Here is a 6,036-nt window from a genome sequence, read left to right on the forward strand (position 1 = left end):
GAGTACGCACCCACGGATCACCTCCATGGCATATATCACCCTCTCATCAGCTATGGAAACTCTCAGAGGCCGACTCAGCGCCTCGCGACTAACACTGATGTGCTGACTAAAAGCCAAAGATACAAAAGACCGACTCGCACCCGAGTCAAATAATACCAAGGCAGGTACAGAATTCACAAGAAAAGTACCTACACATAACATAATATAAGCATAATATATCAACATTACAATAAATACACGAAAGAATACATACCAGCCACGACATCGGGCGCTGCACGGACCTCCTCCGCGGTCAACTGAAATGCTCCACGTGCCCTCGGTGCCTCGACCTTCACTGGCCGACTCTCGGTAGCTCTGATGGAGGCAGGGGCAGATCCCTAAAGTGCTTCCTGAGCGGATCCTTACAACTGCAGACACTCCGCCTTCCGGTGTCCGGTCTGGTTGCAGTGGAAACACACTGCAAACCCCTTGGGGCACTCCTTGGCCATATGCCCCTCCTTTCCAAATTTGTAGCAAGATCCAGCTCTACATACTCCATCATGACCCTTGCCGCACTTTCCACAAGTGCGGCCCTTCTGGCTCCCTGATTTGGGATCAGCGGGCTTGGCCCGCTTGGCTGCCGGCTGGAATTGTGCCGGTCGCCGATCCCTCCCCTGAGACTCAGCCTCCTCCCTAGCCTGAGTCTCCAACTCAATCTCCCTCTTCTGGGCATTTGCCTGAAGCTCAACAAATGTCCAGTATGAGGAGTTCGCCACGAACTCCTGAATGTCTTGCCTCAGGATACTCAAATACCGGCTCATACGGGCCTGCTCAATGGACACGTGCTCAGGGCAGAACATCGCCCTCTCGTGAAACATCCAGGTAATCACCGTAACAGACTCAGTGCCCTGCTTGAGGGTCAGAAACTCATGGGCTAAACGCTCCCTCTCCACCTGGGGAACGTAATCATCTCGGAACATGGCAGTGAACCTCTCCCGGGTCACTGCCACAAGCTCAGCAGATGAAAAGTGTCCTGTGACAAACTTCCAACAGTCCTTCACTCCCAAGCGAAGCTGGTTCAGCGTGAACCGTACTCTCAAATGCTCAGGAGATGAGCAAGTGAAGAAACACCCCTCTATGTCAGAAATCCATCTCATAGCTGCCACCGGGTCCTGGGTCCCATCAAACTCTGGTGGTTTTGTGTTTCTGAACTCCTGGAACAGCAACGCATCACCACCCTGCGGACTCGCAGCAGCAACAACTGCGGTGGCCGCTGCAACAGCAGCCTCAGAAAGAGCAGCATAACGCTCGTCGAAAGTCTCAATCAGCGCGGTCTTAATAGACCCGAACATCTCTGGTATCTCTACCCTAATGACCGCAGCCACCTCCTCGTGAATGATCTGACGGATCTCCTCATCACTAGCCCTGACACACTTCGGCATATGACGTGTCCTCACCATGATCAACCTCTGAAATACAACATATGATAAATTAGAACCCGTTCGAGCATACTCACACTCGACAACTCATCCCTCCTTGATCCTTGGCATTCCGATGATTCTTACTTGGACCGTATACCGCCCTGGTGCTTTCAGTAGTAGTAGCACAATACTACTGTCCACACCGTTTCAGTATACACCCCAAATCCTCCTCTTCGGATTCCAATTTCCAAGAACTCTATCACTCTCTAACAGATCTCTCATAAGCTCGTCGCTGCTACCTATTCCCTCTCAAGCATCTCATAGCAGCTCATCTCTCCCTAGGCTACGACATCACAAATCAGGGCACTCTAGTCCTAATAGGAATACCTAGCCTACTCTAGCAAGAGAATACATCATATCAATTTTCATAAACATATAATATAAGGGTATTTTGGGAAATCACCGTTCGGGCGCTGACTGATCGTACACACGTTTGTTCTCTGAGTTTCTCTAAAAATCTTTTACTTTTAAAAAAAAATTGGTTCTCTTTTGAAAATATTTTCCAAATCCTCAGTTTGAGTTCAAATACTCCCGAAGGTGTACCCGAATCCCTCAAACCAAGGCTCTGATACCGACTTGTAACACCGTAAATTTCAAAACAAAATTTTCAAATTTTATAAAACATAATTCACTTAATATCCATAAAACAACCATATTTGAACATTCAATCCAAGTAATACAAATATCCCAAGATCTCAAAATCATAAATCCCATGCGTGTGTACTGATCAAGCTGGCGCCTTCCCACGGTCGTCACTAGTACCTACAACAAATAACACCAAACACTGTAAGCACAAAGCTTAGTGAGTTCCCCAAAATACCACATATAACACACATTAGCCACTCAAGGCTATAACTCTGTGGGTCCGTGCACCAAATTGTGTGAACCCTCAGGTTCTAACTCTGTAAACATGCACAACATAAATCACAAAGAACAATGCAGCGTAACACATAACATATAAATATGGCATACAAGCACTGTATCACATAACTCTATTTACCTACTCAAGGTAAAGTATAGTGAGAAGACTCACCTCGCGTATCTTGGTAATTCGTAAATCCCTGAAATCACTAGTGCTCGATCTCCCGAGCTATAGTCTTCCTATAACACAATACATCTCTAATTAACACTTTCCCAACTAAGGTTGACTATCCCTTAACAAGTCAACATAGGTCAACACTGGTCCATGGTCAACGGTCAACTTTGACTGGACTCGGCGAGTGCACTATAGCGACTCAACGAGTCTATATGCATACATTGATTTCCCTGGGATCCTCACTTGACACGACGAGTATTCTCCTAACTTGACAAGTTCCTCCTGACATGAGTTGTGGGCCTCCACGACTCAACTCGCCGAGTCTCAAGAACAACTCGGCGAGTCCCAGCTTGACTCACTCCACCTGTCAACCCACTCTGACTCTCCCTGACTAACTGATTCAATCCCTCAACTCGGCAAGACCACTCGCTGAGTGGTGTTGGGTAATCTTCATGCTACTCGCCAAGTCTGTTCTTGGACTCGGCGAGTCCATGCCATGCAACGACTCAAACTCACTCCTGAGGTCAGATCTATTCCACTAACTCATAGATCCAGTCCTTCCAAGCTTATTTATCACGTAAAGTTGCTATCTTAATGTACATACAACATCTGTATGACCATATATGATGATTTAGCCCCAAATACCACAACTCAAGGTCATAACCTCCATTGCTCTTCCTAAAGCTTGATGAGTGAGGCTCTCTGGACCTCTATGGATCCAAATCCAAAGCCTCATCACTAGAAAGGGACTATTTGGGCATCAAATCAACCCAACAAAGGCCACAAGAAACCCTAAATCCAAATATACTTCATAAAACAGAAGATGGGCTGAATTAATACCTCAAGTGTGATGATCTAAGCTTCAAATCCACAGTATAGCAACCTCCTTTGCTTCCTCTTGGTTAGGACCTCCTTCTTCTTGCTAAACAACACCACAAAGGTCAAGAATGGCTTCCTTTCTCTCTCAAAATGCTCAAGCACTCCAGGGTTTCTCTCTATGGATTGGTGAGCACAAATGACGGCCATAAGGCCCTTTAAATGGGTCTCAAACCCTGGGAATCAGGGTTTCATTACACAGCGTGGAGTAGCCGAGTCCACTCTTGGATTCGCCGAGTCCAGACGCGAACCCGCGTCCAAAATCACGATCCTACTCGGCGAGTTTGAGCTCCAACTTGCTGAGTCCACTCACAATTCTCCAAAAAATACACCAATAATAAATACCTGGAAATTCCGGGCTGTTACACTATGAATTGTACTCAGCCTGATGTGGCCTTCGATTTGAGCATGGTTAATAGATATCAAGGGAACCCTGGCAAAGCGTATTGGACGCAGTCAAGAATATTCTTAAGTACCATCGGAGGACCAAGGAATGGTTTCTAGTCCTCGGTGGGAGTGATGAATTAAAGGTGCGAGGGTACAATGACACCAGTTTTCAGACCGACAGGGACAACTATAGTTCGCATTCGGGCTGGGTTTTTACCCTAAATGGAGGAGCAGTGACTTGGAAAAGTTCCAAGCAAGAGACGGTAGCTAATTCAACGTGCGAATCAGAGTGCATTGCAGCGAGCGAAGCATCAAAGGAGGCAATATGGTTGAAGAAATTCATTGGAGGCCTTGGAGTTGTGCCAGCCATATAGGTGCCTATGGAATTTTTCTGTGATAATGTAGGAGCGGTTGCCTTGACCAAGGAACCGAGGGATCATGGAAGATCTTGACATATCAATAGAAAATATCACTTTATTTGACATCGGGTGGAAGAAGGACTCCTCGTAGTGAAGAGGGTATCGTCGGAGGATAACCCAGCAGATCCGCTTACAAAGGGACTGAGTAGGGCTAAGCACTTGTAGCAATATGGAGCATCGGGCTGAAGGACGATACTAGTTTAGATTAGATAGTTTAGAAACGTGTAATAGATAAATTGTAATTAACATTCGATAATTAAATAAATGGTTATTATTTATGAGTAAAGCTACTGTCTTATGTTAATTGTTTACATATTTTTTCATTTTGCATGTTTTGACTTCCCGAATAATAAGATTATTCGAACGGTCTACAGTCATTCATATGTTGGAAGTAGGTATGAATGAAGATTGTCATTAATTGGTGTGTAGATTGTCTAAAGTGTATTAGACATAGCAAAATTTTGCTACAACATTCATGAGTGTTTATGAACTTGATTTGAGTATTGGAATAAACCCACACTTGCTGGAATCACTTCAGGGAATTTATCACGAGTGATCGCAAGACGATAACATCATATGGTCTTAAAACCTAGATATATGGTTTTTTGTTTGCTTATTGGTTGTGCATTGATAATGTGTAAACGCATTAGTAACTTGATGTTATAAAACGCATTATTGTGTATGATTTGATTGTTGAATGGTAAACACATATAAGTCGAAGTTTATATGTTCCTTTTATTTAAAGAGAATAAAAGCGATATTAGGGCCCCTCGATGATTTGGTTTGACTTATGTGTCGGGCCCGATCAGGACTGAATTGGTGTGTTCAATTAAGTTCTATGTCAAACGAATCAAAGTGTTGAGAGAAAAACTAGAGACACACTTGAACAAATGTTAGAACAAGTATAGTTGCGGAATAGTTAATCTCAAAGGATCATAAAAGCTCAACAATAATAATAAGTTAGAGTTAGATAGTTAGAGAGTTAGGTGCGGAAATGTAAGGAAATATAAATGACAGCAGGTGTTATATCAAGTATACACATAAGTTGATTCTTAACAAGGAATGCATTCAAACCAAGTTAGTAAATGAGATCGAACATAGTGATTAAGTCAAGAATGACTTGCTCCGAAGAGAGATGATATCTAGTTATGATATGGTGAATTTGGAGAGTAAGAAAAAGATGGGAGTAATAACACAAGATATGAGATTTTAGATGCGAAGTGTTATCAGATGTATATTAAGTTGAGAAAGAATGAGTTCTATTTATAAAGACTCAAAGGTTACACTTGTTCATCTATCTAAACATATCCATGCAAGGCATACTGGATAAAGAGTAATTTAAGAAAAGTAGATAAAAAGCTAAACTAAGAAAACTAGATAGTGAACTGCTGATGATGATGACTTTAGATGCGGTTGCTGAAGTGACATGACTGCAGATCTTCAAGGGGCTGCGGTAGGTCAAGTTTAAGAGGGTCACTTTTATGATTCAACAATTTCCCCTAAGTGACCTCTTCAACTTTTTCTTCAGTTATCAAGCTTTAGGAACTTGATTAGAATCCACAAAATTTTTTTTGACATTCTCCAACCAGGTGATCCTTCTTAAAATTTCGAACTTGACTTCGACAGTTGTATGTTTTGATTTTTGAACTGCAGTTCGACAAACTTCAAGTTGTTTCCTTGTGAGGAAATTCATGGCAGTAAAAGGAATGAAGTATTTTGTTTCATTGATTTCCTTTTGAATATGACACCAAGATTTGGGAAGTTTGTTGCACCTAGAGATCTTTCTTGATAGCCTTCAGTAAGCATCAGTGCAGGATCAAGTGGTGGTAGATCGAATTTCTTGGCAAGAGCAAGGTGA

Source organism: Lactuca saligna, chromosome 6, assembly GCF_052625555.1.
Source record: "Lactuca saligna cultivar CGN05327 chromosome 6, ASM5262555v1, whole genome shotgun sequence".
Taxonomy (NCBI): Eukaryota; Viridiplantae; Streptophyta; class Magnoliopsida; order Asterales; family Asteraceae; genus Lactuca; species Lactuca saligna.